At 35.8% G+C, this 17,130-nt stretch overlaps 1 long non-coding RNA gene across 44 annotated transcripts in view; it reads right to left on the bottom strand.

Moving 5' to 3' along the window:
* Nucleotides 1-17,130, bottom strand: part of LOC104912536 (uncharacterized) — a 376,736-nt gene that overhangs the window by 46,382 nt on the left and 313,224 nt on the right. For 26 of the 44 annotated variants that reach the window (XR_014885657.1, XR_014885659.1, XR_014885660.1 and 23 more), the window contains 3 exons: nt 16,917-17,034; nt 10,523-10,611; nt 4,147-4,278 (listed from right to left, as the gene is read on the bottom strand). This is a non-coding gene — a long non-coding RNA (uncharacterized LOC104912536). Of the gene's footprint in view, nt 1-4,146; nt 4,298-10,522; nt 10,615-16,916; nt 17,035-17,130 lie in introns of all 44 variants that reach the window. The other 18 variants (XR_014885696.1, XR_014885698.1, XR_014885685.1 and 15 more) reach the window with 9 other exon arrangements.

Consider the following 17,130-nt stretch of genomic DNA (forward strand, 5'->3'; position numbering starts at 1 on the left):
TAATGTTTTATATTAAAGAGAAAATTCAAATACCCACAGCAATAATTAACATTTTTTATATTGACAAAGCATTTTTTACCAGGTGATTAATAAAGAGCAAAATATGCCTTTAAGAAACATTTTTGAAAGTTTTAACATCCTCAAAGTCTATTGATATTTAAGTCTTAAGTAACATTATGCTGTTAACTTAAAAATGAATATGAAATTGTACACAGGAAATGAATTTAAGATTTCATCTTAATTAGCTGACAATATTGACATAATTTGCATTTCTGTTACTCGCTGCTGTCTGGCAAGTAAAAAAAACAAAGCAAAAAACTCTGCATACAAATCTCTGGATTGAATAACTAAACCTGCAGGTACTGAGTTACTGCTCCCACTGTTGAAAAGGAGAATTCATTAAAACAATGTGCATGAGTCTTTGCTTAGAGAAATTCTTGCATCTGGCAAAATTGCTGCTCCGCATTCAGTCATATCTAAAAAGACTATTAAGGATACACCATTGTGATTTGGATGTTTACATATTTACTGTATTTTCCTGTATTTCATCCTTTGGTCAGCGTACTAGGATTGTCCCATCAGCTGGGAGGAGCTGGGGAGGCCGAGATGAGCAAAGCTGACCTTATTGAAAGAAAAAAGGACTGTTTCCACATTGTCAAAAGTTTCCTGGGACAAATTGACATTCTTTTCATTTATCAGTGTTAGTATTGTTCTGATGTTGCCTCTCCACGTGTTTGAATTTCCCGAATCTACAGGATCTTACCAGAGACATCTGTGGTAAATAACATGCATGAATTTTTAGGTAAAATAGTGCATAAATTCCATGCAGAAGAAGGCAAAATTTTAACAGTCATACTTGGTGACTTTTTATAGCAAGTTTTCAACAGTGACTTCTCTGATTTTTTCAGCTTAAATTTTAATTTCTTGAAAAATTCAAACTTAGATTGAGAAAACTCAGCTTCAAGACTGTTATTAATTTGTGAAATGTTCCAGTTTGAAAAATGCCTCTACAAGATTTGGAAAAAAATTATTTTCCAATTATAATTCTTCAGTATAGTCACAAACACTTAAGAATTTCTTTAATTTTATGTACTTTCAAGTACATAAAGGAAAAAAAACTCTTATCTGGGACAAACAAACCACAATGAGTGTTTCCCATCTATGCAATGATACATTTAATTATTTAAATACTTTTAGCTTATCTGCAAATATTCTTTATACATATGTACACTCAACATTTCAATTTGATAATGAAGCTCCAACTGAAGGTTTGTATTTCTAAGATGCTACTGATTCTACAAAACATGCATTGTGGTTTAGGTAATAATTTGAAAATAATAAAGCTGGATTACTTTTTCCAATGGCTTTTTGAAATAACAATTTTGAACCCGTTAACCTAGCTTCTTACAATCAGATTATAAATTCTTATACTTCAAAGGTGTTCAGCCCTCACACTTCTCTGCTACATCCAAGGAATGGACCTCTAGGATCTTCCCTTTCCAAATGCAAGCCCAGTGTAAACTCCAGATCCATTTTTATACCCAAACAAGGTACAGACCATATAAACTCTACATTTCATTGCTACTCAATCTTTTATTCTGTGATTGACATTGCTCAGTACCAGATATTACAAAGGTAGAAAACTCCCAAACCTACACTTTGTTATAAACTACTGGACTTCCCTATTAGCCAATTAATCTGTGTCCTGAGATCTGAAGATTTTGTTGGGTTTTTCTTTTCCTCTGTAACATGTATCTGTTTTCAATCTCTAGTGTAATAATTCAGTAATGTATTCATCTGAATCCTGTGAAACTATTTACATACTGTACTTCTGTTGTATTTCTTTAGAGAGAAGAAAACTCAAAGGACTACCACTCAGAAAGTCAAATCATCAGTCCACAGTCTCACTGTGCCTATAGAATTAAGGGACAAATTCTCTGCTGTTATATGCTGGTCCAGGAGGAGGCTGATGACAAAAGGGAAGGAGGGAATGATTGGAAAATAATGACACACTTTACCAGTCTGTGTCTCCTGAGGAACAGGCTCTTTGTTTTAAAACAGTAAATTGTTTCTCTGCCTTCACATCCAGCATCAAGAGTCTGGTATATGCTAGAAACAACAGACATTATTTGAGGTCTCTAAGAGGCAAAGAAGATGCACAGGCAAAGTCCTGAAGCCTCTCTCCCACCCTGTCCCAGAAATTGCAAGTGTTTTAAACTAAGGGCTGGTAGAATAAGGAAAATAAAATATGTCTGGATACGAACTGATCTCTTCAACCCGATTAAAACTAATTCTCTGATACATCCTGTATGCTGCACACTTTATACCCACACACTTTATACAGAAATTTGAATTATTTCCAGGGGAATCAAAGTTGCTTTAGAATGATGGATTTTTTTTTTTTTCTGAAATAACTCATCCCAAGTAATATTGGTACTATGTATGGCATAAGATCACGTATTTTAAAATGTAGTGCCTCCTATGAACATTCTTCTGAATTAAATGTTTTATCTTTTCCTTCAAAAATTGCCATATTTGAAAGAATTATTTTTTTTCCTAGCACCTGCTTAATCTTTTGTTCCGTAGATAATTTCTCATTACCCAGGTGTCCTCTTATGGACACACAGAAAGATTGGGCTCAGTTTAAGTGTGAAATAATCCTGTTGCTTCTATCTGAGAATGAATGAGCCTGGGATTAGATCAGATAAAACACACTTGAGATAAAGTGCACAAGGTGGATTATATGGGAAAAGAGGATTTAGTGAAGAACATATCCACAACTTTTTGTTAACATAGAGAATGGTAGCTTTTGTAAGCAACATTTATGGAAACTCAACTGGAGGTTTAAAAGCTATGTCTTTTGTTGTACATTTCTCTGCATACATTTGCTTTGTAGTTGGTAGCTTTAACTTTGGAAGCCATGCTGGGCCTTGACTCATGCTCATTTTGTTTAATGAAAAGCTAAGGATGTACTTTTACTCACAGATTCTTGTTTTGTTTTCTTTGAAGTTTATTAAGCTATCCAGTAAGATGGGAGGTTCATTAGGTTGTTATTATCATGGCCACAAATTAAGCATCAGTTCCCTGTGGAGTTATAAGCTTCAAGTGGATGTCAGAGCCATACTTATTACAATATTTACTTAATTAACAAGTTGCTGCTTCTTGTCATATAAAATACAAACATGAACTCTGCTGTCCATATTAGACACATAGTCTCCACCAGCTGAATGGTTAAGATCCACTCATCCCATTTAAGAACTCTTACAGAATATGTAACTCTTTTTTTTTCTTGTTATATGATCTTTTAAAATGGTTAACCAAGAATAATTAAGAACAATGGTGCTTAATTCAAACATTATATGAAATCTGACATTACTATTGATTTTGGTTCTATATGTCAGAATACTGGTAGTTTCCAATACCAATAAAAGCACTTCAAAATTAGCCAATTATGATTTGCCAAAGCACCTTGAAAGTCGATATGTGAGGGGTGTTTTTTTCAGTTAGCTGGCTGGAGATCACTGGAGTTAAGAGTTCTCCTAAAAGCAGCTCAGAAGTAATGATAATGATCTGTAATAAAATCAGTCTTTTCAAGGCTGCAGCACACATCTTTTATGGAAACTTGAGGAAATTCATATAAGAGGCAGACGTGTCATCACAAATGTCTGAAAGTCACACTTCATCACTATATAGTACTCAACTCTTTAGTGCTCAACTAAACTCAACACTTTCCACCTTTTTAGTGCTTTAATTGTACAATTCTAAAATGTAAATTTTAGAATTACCAAATCTTCCTGTTGAGTCTTTCGAAGACGTCAAGTCATGTAAAACAAAAATGTTATTTTCTTTTCTCAGTTACGACTTCTGTGAACAGATATGACTATTAGGAGGATGTCAGCACCACAGAACAATGTCTGCGTGCCCATTTTTACTTCAGAAGTTGCACTTGGCAGTACAGGTTATCATCTGTCAAACTTACCATTTATATGCTATCTACCCTATGACTCATACTTTACTGAAGAACCTTCTTTTTTCTATCCTGTTTTTATATCTTATTGATTTACCTCTCACTCCACCAGTAATGTACTTTGGCACAGTCCATTCTAACAGCCCTTCTCCCTATAGAAAAATCCTATAACTATTTACCTTAGGTGAACCTTGCTCTAGAGAGGCCCATTGCTTTCCCCAGCTGTGAAAGGAACACAACCTTCTTCTAGTGCCAGGTTCATTTTCTGGTTCTTCTATCCAAGTGAAAAGCCGACTTGATGAAGTAGTCACCTACCAATGGACAGGAATTCTGAAATTAAAAATATTACTCCCTTGTTTTGAAAATGACAGCACGAATCATTGAAGCTAAGTAAAAACCAACACCATTTTCCAGCCTGAATGAGTCGAGATGATTCTCATTTGCTTTGCTAAGTCCATATAAACCACTTTAAAGTAAAATATAGTAAGTGTAAAAGAAAGTGAAAAACCTATCCTGATCCTCTTTCATAGTAAATATAAAAATATTTTCCTCTTAACTATGCTTACTAAATAAAAAATCCAATGCTAAAGTTCTTGCTATGTATTTTTATAAGTTTATAATAACTAGCAAGGAATATTGAAAACTATTAAAAAAAAAAAAGTAAATAGTAATAGCAGTGTCTGAAGATCCGATGGTGTCAATATTTGAGACACCACTGAATCCCAACTAGGTCAGTGTAATATTCAAGGCCATTATGCAAGCAGCATGATGCAGATGTCCAGACAGCAACCCAGTCTTTGCATTTTGTAATCTTCCCTGTGTTTTAACTTGTGCTTTTTAAAATCTCATACTCTTTGAGAAGATGCATTTAATCTTCATTTCTTATTCAGTTCTACAAGTCAAAGACTTCAAAGTATTCACAAAAGTAATTTACAAAAAAATCTAAAAACTTAGTAATAATTTAAATATTTTTCAAGATAAATAATTTGAAATATTGAAATAAAGGGATTAGTTTCCATCTTGGCATCTTACAATAATTAAAAGAAACAAACACAAAACAATGTCATTCATCATTTCAGTCATCAGGGGCTGCATCATAACTTTGCATAGGGCCAGACACTAGTGAAGTTATTTACAGTTATATAAATGTCATAAAGATATGACTCTTGCTCACTCAGAAGTGTCTGGAGTTTCTAAAATGTATCCTAATACTGGAAAATAAAACAATGTTTTCTACAATCCAGTAATAATGATTACAAATTAATAATGAAATTATTCTCTGGTGAATTTTATTCTTCTACTGTTCCTTGAAATAGATTTGTGATTAAAAATAATCCTCTGTAATTATATCCACAGAGCTGTTTAAGCCTTTTATCACCGCTAATGATAATATGGTCATGCTTTCTATGAAAAGTGTATTTCTCAACATGATGTGCTGTAAACAATGTGTCTTTAGGCTATTTTTGACCTTTAGCCAATGGGAAAGGTCTGTCTAGTTGATCTCATCTAACTACACAGCAGGTACAAGGAATTAAACCAATTTAGTTTGAGCCCTGGTACAATATCAAGTATCAGACAATGTTTTCCAAAAGGAAATACTTAACAAGCTTGTAATCCTCTATTATATTTATCTATACAAAGAGGTTAAAAACAAAATAAACAAAGAAAAATAACAACAACAACAACCAAAACCCAACAAAAACAAACCCTGAGCTATGTTCAGCAGAGTGGAATCCCAAGCAGAAATCCATGATATCATGTAGTTCATAAAAGTTGGCAAGGAGCACTGCTATGAGCAAATTATAAATAAACAATCCACTCTGGACCTATACTGTGTCAGACTGCTTGTAAGGTAATAGAAGAAAAGTAAAACACTGTACTTCTGGCACCAGCAGCCTCCAGATATTTGCCTGATTTTCAAAGTGAACTGTACTTTTCACTGGAAGAGCAGTGAAAAAGATTAATAATTAAAAAGAAACATTGAAAACAAAGCTTTAAAGAAAAAAAAAAAGACCCACACATTTAATTAGGTTCTTAACAGCACAAGTATAATTTAAAGAGACAATTTTGCTTTTAGTATGGATATAGGTCCCAGTCTCACCATTCTTGCTCTACCTCCTTGCTGAGACAGAGCCTGATTTTTCATGAAGAATCACAGAATTATGAAGGTTGGAAAAGACCTCTAAGATCATCTAGTCTAACTGCCTACCTCCCACCAATACTGCCCACTGACCATGTGCCTCAGTACTATATCTCTACGGTTCTTGAACACCTTCAGGGATGGTAACTCCACCAACTCCCTGAGCAGCCTGTGCCAATGCACCACTTCTCTTTCTGAGAAGTATTTCCTAATATCCAACCTCCCATTCAGGAGTTGAAGTACACACTCTTCATTTACCGAGCAGCATTAACAAGAAAATGTCTATTTTTGCACGAGATGCTGAAGGATATGGTGTCATCAGATGAGGAATGGCTTTTCCTGAGATTTCATGAGAATAAACTGGATACTTGTCAGAAATCTTATGATTCAAAGGGACAAGTTAAGAGTTAATTTGATCCAGAGCAGTCATGCAGTTCAGGGTGCAGTTTTGTCTTCCAAGACCAAAGTTTGCAGACACCACATTCTTTGCCTGGTGCAATGTAGGATGACCACTGACCCCCATAAGCACCCAGGCTTTACCAAGCAGAAGCAAAAGGATGCTGATGCTGTATCTCTGCTGGTTACTCTGGAATAAACATATGTAATGGAGTATGGAGTTCAGTAATACTGCTTTTGTTACAGTGATGTTCATATAGGCAAAAATGAACTAAATACTGCTTTTTGCATAGTTTTGGCCAATTTTACTCATCAATAACAACTCCTGAAAATTTTCCCTGTCATCTCTGACCATTTCCTGCTTCTGAAATTTTCACTGGGTAAAAATTGGTCTTGAGGCAGCCTAAACATTGTTTTGAAACTTTTTTTACTTTTTTTTCTTTTTCTTTTCTTTCTTCTTATTCTTTTTTTTTTCTTTTTTTTTTTACCCAATAGTGTCATTATTTATTAGTGTACCTCTTTAGAGAATATTCAAATGCTTAAAACTGGAAATTGAGCATAATGCAAGCCACTATAGAGCAGATGCCAAGCTTGAAGTGCTCTTAGGAATACATATACCACGTTTTAATTTCAACTCCTATTATTATACTAACTAGTCACAAAATGGCTTCCTATTTATGCAATATGTTATCTGTAATGTCACTTAAATTGAATAGATGAGTGCCTTCTAATAATGTATGTTTACTTCATGAACTTGTAGGCAATTACATTGTAATTATGTCTTTTGTAGGACCTTTTTTTGCTGACACATAGTGCACCAGTGCATTTTAAGTATAATTGCAGTTCTCCCTACCATTTAGGAAAGCTGAACATTGTTAAAGGTTTGTAAATTACCTACTCTTAGACCATAGGCAAGTAGGCAAATTAAATGGCAGTGTCAGTAATATTATAATGTAAATTGGTGCCAAGCATAATCAAAGGTAGGAGCATTTTTGCAGAACAATACTTATGTTGCACCTCAAAAACTGCAACAGAAAAAGCAGACACTCCCTAACCTGCCAAAGTGCATGTTTCTGATACCTGAAAAACACATGCAACATGTAGCCTAAATGACTATTTACTAACTAGGTAAAGAAGTGAATGTATATTTACATGCACAGAGTTTGCCCAACTGGGTCACATACTGACGTAGGAGTGAAAGGTATGCCCAAATGCCAGTATGTCTGAATGTCATTCCTGCTTCTTGGGAATGATGTTTCACCAGAGAAAGAACAAAATACTTTCCCAGCAGCCTGCAATGTCTTGGAGGGAGGGATGAAGACAGACCATTCTCAGGATGAAATCTGTATCATCCTTATTCCCTTCTTGCAAGATCCTGTACTCCCTTTGAGGAAGGAAGGAAGCAATCAGCCGTGCTTATTCCTCACTTTTTCCTTGGATAAAGGCATGAGCCCTGTGAGGACTTGCAATAGCATGGCACAGAAGGACAACTGTGTGTTCTTCTCATAGCTTTAGCTTCTCAGCAAATCCACAGACTAGATTCCCCACATAAACTTAAGTTTGAGACCCCAAGATTCTTGCAGCAGAAGAAACCTTTAAAGCCTCGAGAAGAGAGAGGAATCCCTATCCTAACTTCAGCAGAGCAGTGACCTGTATCCCAAAGGCAACTTGAAGAGCACAGGTAAAAAGAAAACCATTCTCTCAGCATCAGGATGAGGCTGTATCTTCTACAACTGGGCGCCGTCTGATCGGGGCACAGAATTTTAATATGAGGTTAACATATTTCAGCCTAGTGCTTTAAACCTATGTTCTGTGTGCTGTATCATTATTCACCTCATTATATGGATCACAAAATTGCTTTTTACTTATTTTTTATTCCCTTTTTGGGTAAAACAGATATTTCAAAGCAAAGAAAAATTTATTTGTCCAACTTTTGCAATGATTCATGACACAGTTATAAAAATACTTATTTAACTAATATTATTAGTTATATATAATATAATGGTAGTGTTTTAGAGAATAGAAATTTGAGGAGTTGGCAGCGTATTTACAGTAGGAACTTGAACCATCACATGCATGGACATGTCAGTATAGAATTTTTTTAAAGCGGATTTATGTCGCCCTATGGGGCTTAAGGGGATAGTGATTATTATACACTGAGAAATGTGCATTTAGCTTATAAAACCAATGTCCCACAGAGGTGACCACTCTAGAAAGACCAGCAACATCACTTAAGTAAATTAATTTTGAAGTACTGTCCTGTCACTTCATGCCTCTAGGCCAGTCACTCACTGGTGGAGACATCCTAGTTTTGGATTAAACCAGCTCAACCATGCAGACTGTAGCTACTGCATGGGAATGAGCATCTGGGATTGACAGCTCACAGATCTTGGCAATAGAGGCCGTAAGTCCAATGGCATAATTTTTATTTAGAGTAAAATTCTAGTGGCATTTTGGTAGAATTCAATCTTCAGTAAATATTTATCAGAATAACCCAGGAGGCCTGATGCTGAACTCACTTGTTTTCCTTGCAATTTGGAAGTAGCAACAGAATTATACCAATATAAAATGGTATAAAATCCTATGGCTGGATGCAAACATGGATATGGAAAGATGGAAACAATCATTTTCACAGGCCCAGCAGACACATAGTAAGCTGTGTCTCATTTCATACTTTCAGAGATATCAGGAATTTAAAGTTCCTCTTTCTATTGGCGTTTCTAACTAGAAGTGAGAGCTGCAAAATATATAGCATAAAACAAAACCACTGAGTGGCTGATAGCCAATTCCCCATAATTAGCTCGCTCAGAAGGAAAGGGACAGAGAAATGGCACAACACAGGCGCAAATATATTAATTATATTCCCTGGTCTTACAAGGGAAACTACACAGCATTCACCCACCTACATGTCTTTAGCTTTGTGCACCTCTACTCTTTTTGGTTTTCTAAACGCATGTTAAGGAGGCTGAAATTGAGGGCTCCTTACTGCAGCCTTACCAGGAGCTTTCTGTTACTGTGCTGACAGTGACTCAGCCAGCCCTAGCATCATCTCCAGTAACTCTCATTTGTCTGGAATACACCTACTAGTGCTGTAATTTAAAGAAATCAATTGCAGTTTGAAGTCTGACAATTTGCACAGGCACAGTAATAATCTCATACGCACAGGCCTTCTCCTATACCACTTTTGTTGTCACCTTTTTACATTAAACACAAAAGGGTTTTCAGTAAACATCAGTGCTAAGTGCTATTCCATTTAAATGGACATAAATTATTCAACTACTGCAATTATTGCAAAAATGTAACTTTTAATTTGAAAAGGAAAAAATTCCCTTAATTGCTGCATTCAGTAACTATTCTTTTATACTCACAATGGACTTAGAAGAGAACAGCAAAGAAGTGAGGAATCCTGTTGCCAAACACAGCCCCTAAATTACTGGCATGTCTATGAAGCTTTCTACTTTAATGCACTTAGGAGGAATAGAGCTCATCACTAATGATTTGGAAATACAAACCACATAGATCTTTGATTCAAAGCTGAACAGCTTTAAAATCATATCATGCTTCCTCTCCCCCACCTCCCCAAGACACATACAGATGTAAAAACCCCCAATATTAATAACACCAAAATACCATACGAAGTGCAACGGTTTCTCTACAAACTCTATCACCTGTTTATTTCTCACCCTCAGTACTAACACTAAATTGGGGCTCATGATTTATTCATGAGGGGCCCTTTAATGGGATCATTTTTTCTGGCTAGCACTGACACTAATGCTAAGAAAAATCTCTTGACATTAATCTTGGGTTGAAGAAAGCCCCAAACACCTAGTTTTCTTCTGAATGTTCCCTTTCCTCCTATTTAACACATTGCAGAAACCAGCAATTCTGCATCTCTGTTATGCATGAGTGTGGGCATGGGTAGAAGGGAAGATACAAGGCTGGGAAGGGAATTTGTAGCACTAGGATTTTCACTCTGGGGACTCTGGTTCAGCTCACGTTAAATTTAAATTGAAGCTCACCATTGCCAGTACTGGATAGAAGAATCAGGTCCCAGAGCCTTGCTTGTTCTTGCACGTGCGCCCAACCTCTATGAAGGAAATGGGAATATCTGCTTGAAAAAGACAAGAAGATATGAATCTATAACTACATTACTTTAGATAAACCATCTAGAGTTGATTAAAGCCTTTTTCCCCCCATTATTTTAGAGCTATTCTGATGATTAAGTGATTCAGGGTGTTTTCCAGGGCTGATTACAAGTGTAATGGGCTCTGGTCTTGCAATTGCAAATATGACCATTGACAGAAGCATAAGAAGCCAAAAGTAGGTACTGGCAGAAGATTCCTGCAAAACATTATCCAAATTACAGCCCTTTGCCAAAAGAAAAATCTCTTTAAGGTGTTTCGATATATGAAAAAGAAGCTTTGTTAGAGAACTGTGAAATGCAGTCTAAACCACAGTTTGTTAGCTAGGACGATATGATACAGATATCCACCTCCTCTCCCTATAAGATCTTTTGGTCACACTAATAAAACTACTAACTTTCCTCTTTTCTTTTTTTTTTTTTTTAATAAAATACCTAAACAGCAATATATTTATTTTTCCAGCTGTAGCTTTTTGACATCTATAATGGTTTTGTGTCTAAATCTGACAACATTTGTAACAAACTGGTGACTGTTACTGCTGGAATGTGTCCTGGAGGCTTTTTCTGTCGGAGGAGATGACAGTAACTTTTCCCATGCAGATTAAGCTGGTGTTTACAGATTTGCCCTGGGTGTGCATTTTTATCCAGCTGTGATCAAGTAACACTGCCTGATGAGTGCCAGACAGATCTCCTGATACGAAGGGCTTACATGCCCATCACTTGTGCACAAAACATGGTTCTTAATCTGGACACTACGGCAAAGATCAGTTATTATCTGATTTTTATTTTGCCTTTATTTGTATATACTAAGGCACTCACATGAGAATTGGAAAAGCTTAAATGCTTTAAAACCACCCTGTCGACACACAATAACACAATTTAAAGTATTTTTGATCAAACTCTCAGTTCCCAACGCTGAGTCCTAACTGAGAATTTCAACACAAAAAGAATTAAAAAATAGGGTGGATATTTTCCCAAATTAGAATTTCTTTCTTTTTTTCTTTTTTTCTTTTTTTTTTTTCCCCCTGTTGAGTAACTTTGCCTTGGATGCTGCACATATGAATCAGTGATATGGCAAATTACAGCCTCAGCAGCATATAACCTTTCAGCAGCCAACGAAAGTGTGAAGTCAAGAGGTTGTTTGCCTTTGTGGGCAATACACATTACACTGCTATATACATTACAATGATACTTTGAGAAGTACTAGGAGTTGCATGTTGCTTTCTCAGAACTCCTGGCTGTTCAGTCTGGAAGAGAAGCATCTCAGTTTCTTAACATCTGATTTCCTGTCTGGAAGTTTGAATGGATAAGAGGAAAAAAATACTCAATTCTTTGAATTTGAATTTAAAATGTATTCCTAAAAATTAGCAACATAAGTATTGCTTGAAGTTATATTTGGCATTTATTTAATTGGCAAATTATTTCACAATCACTTTATGATTTCAAGCTGATACTAAAAATACATGAATATGCCAAAATAACACTCATAATGGACCAGATCAGCTCTTTTATCAGCATTTTTGCTGCTTTCAGAACAAGTGATCCATATTTATTTTGGTGCAGATGCAGACAATACTTCTCATTTCACTTCAAAATCCCACATGATTCATACACCTTTCCTGCTCTTGTTCTAATTCTTGCACAGGCAAGTACTAAGAAACTGATCCTCCATCTTAGGCAACAGCCAGCTCTGTCATCTAATGGGTCTTACAAATTGCAAGACAACTTCTTCCAAAAGCCAATGGTTAGAAGATACTTAATGGAAAAGAGCAATCTATTGATCCAGCCATCCGTCAACCTGTGTATATTTCAATAGTTTCTACCAACAGCTGGTGTAAATCATTTCAATACTGGCTGTACTTTTAAGTTATGTTTGTGCTTATGGCACAAATATAGCTGCAGAAACCAGTGGAAAAACTGATTCAAGAGTCTGCATATAGCCAGTATTGTCTAGAGAATATTTTTATTCCTTTCTAACTGCATTTATCAAGGCGTGAGCTGGTGAGCTCAAGGAAGCACTGAGTTATACAAAACTTTCCACCTCTGGGCCACAGGTTCAAATGTGTAAAGGTCATTGGTGACTGAAAGTCATTGCCGTCTGATGGCTGTCCGGTGACTTAAACAGAACATGGTAGTGGGCTTATCCAGATTCACTGGGCAGATGTCCATATCGCAGAACACACCACTACAATTTGTTCTCTTCTTGGCAGCTGTAGCTGAGAAACCAAGGAATAAATGGGCATATCACCTCCTCCCCCAAACCATCATTTTTATTCAACTGGCAGGGTATTACAAAGGAACTTGCACTTGGAATCAGCAAGAATAGGGAATACACAGCCGTTTTACTCACTGTAGAATTCATAAATTACAATACATAAGCAGTAGGCCATGCCAGTTGCAAATTGCTCTTTGTTCCTCTGCTTTGATGAGCATGGAACAAGCAGTGCACAGGTACAGCAGAGGTTTCTTTGTGGTGTGTCTGCACACATGCTGTAGGGTGGGTTAAAAGATACAGCCCCAGAAACCAGTTGAAGCCTTCTTCAGTCACCAGCTAAAGCTGAGTATACATTATACGTGTTATCTATATGGAGTTCCTTATGTATGTTTGTATAGAAATACTCTATGGGTATATAAAGAATCTCACTGGCTGACAATAATTTGGCTACTCCATAAAACTACAAACTAAGTTATTGCATTTTTAAAGGAAATATTATCTTTAACGAATCGTCTACCAATTAACTCATGGAAAGCTTATCAACTTTTGCTACTCAGTTCTAACTTGCTAAGCTCGTAATATTCACTGAATTATAAAGAGGAAAAAAAATCTGCATTCTAATCAGATTTTGAAAACACAAATTAAGTTGCTCTTTGACTACATGGAAACTTGGAAACTGTTCTCCTCTGCAATATTTCCCTGGCTATACTGAAAATTTGGTATCATGTGATCATATGATTGTGAGTAATTAAATAGCCAATAACACTTACAGGCCACATTTCAAAAGAATTTTAAAAGTGGCTAGTTATCCAAATACATTAAAAGCTGGCTTTAAATCACATCAAAATTTCATGGGCAATGACTTTGAGAAATCTAAGCAGCCTTACATTCATTTCAGATCCCATTCTTCCTGTAATAATTGTACCCATTTAGATCCTAATTCATGTTAAAAAGTAGGTGAATCTGCGGTTTTTTTTTCAGACCAATAATTAATTAATTAGTTGATGAACTCAGCTAATGACAGTTTCAGCTTTGGAAAATAATACTGTACATTACTATCTGATTTATCACAAAACTCATCTACCGGAGCTAATCAGAGGTGTCATTCATCTAAGGATCTGTCCCAGAATCATTTTATTTTTTTTAATTGGCAGTAGTAGCATGAGTGCATACATTTAATTCATTTTTTTCTTCATTCATTTCAATGAACACTGGATTTTATCCTTTAGTGCACAAAAAATAAATCTCCACAGAGATCTTTATTGCACTTATTGATTTAGAAGGATTTGCTGTACTACTTAATGTTTGATTTGCTGGGGAAGATGTGGGATATTTAGCAGTCACCTGTCTGTTATTCATTTAGCTAGGTGCTCTATGAGCTTTGCACTTTTTAAAATCCTTTTCAGGAGACTTAATTTTCACCTGCATATATACCAGCTGGCAGCTCCCTATTCTTCTTCACTTTGCTGACAAGTAAACCAAGAATCTCTGTACTCGTTTTATAAGCATCCCATGAAGATTACTTCTGAACACAACAGCCAAGGCTAGATATGAACTGCTTTTCCCTGTGATGAAAGGCCAGTGTCCGATTAAATGAGCCATCTAGGCCCTAAATTGGCTTTACAAAAATAGTTTTAATCTCTTCATTGTCTGACTTCACGGCATGGTATTGCTGCCCTTAAATGAAACATACATAAAAATGGTTAGTACAGCTGGTCAGAAATTGTGCTTGAAGTTTAGAATCACATATCATTGTTTATACAGATGACTATTTGGGATAGACTTCAATAGAATTTGACTTTACTAGCAAAGGAGAAGGCTTTGGCAATAGCATAGGGTGATCAGCAACAGCAACTCATATTTTCCAACTGAGATCAATGTGGCCTTTAATCCATTAATGCAGACCTAAATATCAACTGACAGATATGAATAGAAGACAGTGAAAATGTGAGGAAGAAAGGTCTGGAGTAGTCAGATTTAAGAGACTTGTTTCATATTCCAATCCATTTTAGTACTCTACAGGAAAGCAGCCTGTTTCTACAATTTCAATTAGCATACCATAGATACGGACTGAAAATGCTTCTTTTCTGCTAACACAGATGCTTTTTTGTTCACCTATTTTGAGCCTCTGTTCACAGAACTGGATTTTTACAAAATCCTTGGAAGCATGTTAGCAACGCATCCTTGTGAAATGTCAAGAAAGGGGTTTGTTTGGAATGGAAAGTTGCTGACAATCACTCCAAGCCATTTGGATGCCAATTTACATATTTAAATACTAATGCCAGACTGGGCGAAAGGGAGAGGAAAACCCCAAAACAACAAAATCACAACCCAAACTGAGAAAGCTCCCAGCCCCGTGCATATTAAATCAAACTAAAAATAAAGATGATGGCAGTATCTGCGAGCAATTTGGGTGGTCAGAAAACAATGGTGCCTTCTGGTTTGAAAACAGTGTTTAGTGTTTGCACTGTTCTTACTTGTCACAATAAATTTGGACAGGGTTCCTGTTTCCTGAATTGACTGAAGCTTTTCATTCTTTAAATTTCTAATGTGTTATGTCACATCTTATTGTATTTCATGGTGTCACATTGCATTATTTTGCATCATTGTCTCTGAAGTTGATGAAACACAACACAACAGCACATGACAAAAAGGAATAAGCTGCTGGTTGTACAGAGTAAGTATTGTAATTCAATATCTGTTAGATGCAGTAGTAGTTAGATGCAGATAATCTTGAACTTTTAATAGTTGTAACACTTCAATCAGATACTGAGTAGTCTGCTCAAATTACTGGTTTATTGGAAAGCGAGGCCCTTCTCCTGGGAAACACAAGGTTGTCATTATTTACTTGGTATCAGAGTATGCTGCTGCTGCTTTTCAACCTCTGTATTGTTAATTTGTAATGATTAGAATGAGATTTGAGACATACTAGGGTAGAGCGTTTCTCAGAACGCAATAATGAGAATATCCATTTGAGACAGCATTAAAGGCACAATATGACTGTTTTGATTTTACAGCACAAATACAGTACATAACCTTGGGACTATCTCCATTCATTATGATTAAGCCATGTCATTCAACACAGAGAAAACTGAGTTCTAATCCCCCTCCTTCTCCCCTCATTGTTCTTGTTGAAAGCAATGACATTAAACTGCAGATTTATAACCTAACAATTGTGGTCTACTTAAGAAAAGAGAATATTTATATTTTGAGGGGAAAAAAAAGAGCTTTTTGTTATAAAATATCAAAGTTTGTAGTCCACACAAAACAAACAGACAAACAAACAAACAATCCTATCATTATTGCAAGTGCAATTCTTTTCTGAGAAGAAACAGATGAACATAAGAATTTAGTAGCAATCATGATGGGCTATCATGACAATTGTTTGGTCCTGAAGAAACATGAAAAGTTTGTAGAAATATACTGAATGGAAAGAAAAAAAATTAAAAATAAGTCAGTCTGTCTTTCAGTGAACTTGTTTTTACCTCTGGATGTGTTTTCTGAGTGGATGTGACTCAAGGTGTTTGTGTATTACCTAAGTATTAATTAATTTTTGCTGTTATATAACACATTTCTTATAAAGAAACATGGCAGTTTTATTTATTTTTCATCCCATTGTTCCGGTCATTGCAGGACATGGGCTGCTGTTGCTGCTTGAGAAGAGAATAGACAAACTAAATATATTGTGTAGTATTGGTACTGTATTACTGTATCAAGGAGATAATGTTATAAAATACATCCAAATGAAAAATTTGCTAGAAATTATAATAAACAAAGGAGGGGTCTATAGAACAAGACTGCCTGAAAAAGAGGCACAGAGCTGACCAGAAGTTAAGTTCAAGAACATGCCAGCACATGAATTACATGGCATAAGCCCAGCTAATAAATCTTTCCAGGTCTGTGTTTACTCCCACACTCCTGTACTGATGGCTCTGGTGTCTAGAAACCTCCTGTACACTTCTTGTCCAAATGAATTCATAGCCAATTTATGCCCATTTGTTCTCATGTCAAAATTATCGTTTAATTTCATGAGCTTTTGTTTCTCCCATGGGTTTACCTCATAATATATTTATAGATAGCAACTGTGTCCCCTCTCAACCTCTGTTTTGCTGGGCCCAGCTTCTTTTCAGACAGTGAGCCTTTCCTCTGATCACTACATTACTCACTCTTTGCACCTGTTTTAAAAAATAAAACAAAAATATATATATATTTGTACTGCAGACACAGATAATCAGAATTCAAGGTGATGTCTAACAAGCATCTTGATCAAT

Source organism: Meleagris gallopavo, chromosome 11 (assembly GCF_905368555.1).
Source record: "Meleagris gallopavo chromosome 11, MGAL_WU_HG_1.1, whole genome shotgun sequence".
NCBI classification, from domain to species: domain Eukaryota; kingdom Metazoa; phylum Chordata; class Aves; order Galliformes; family Phasianidae; genus Meleagris; species Meleagris gallopavo.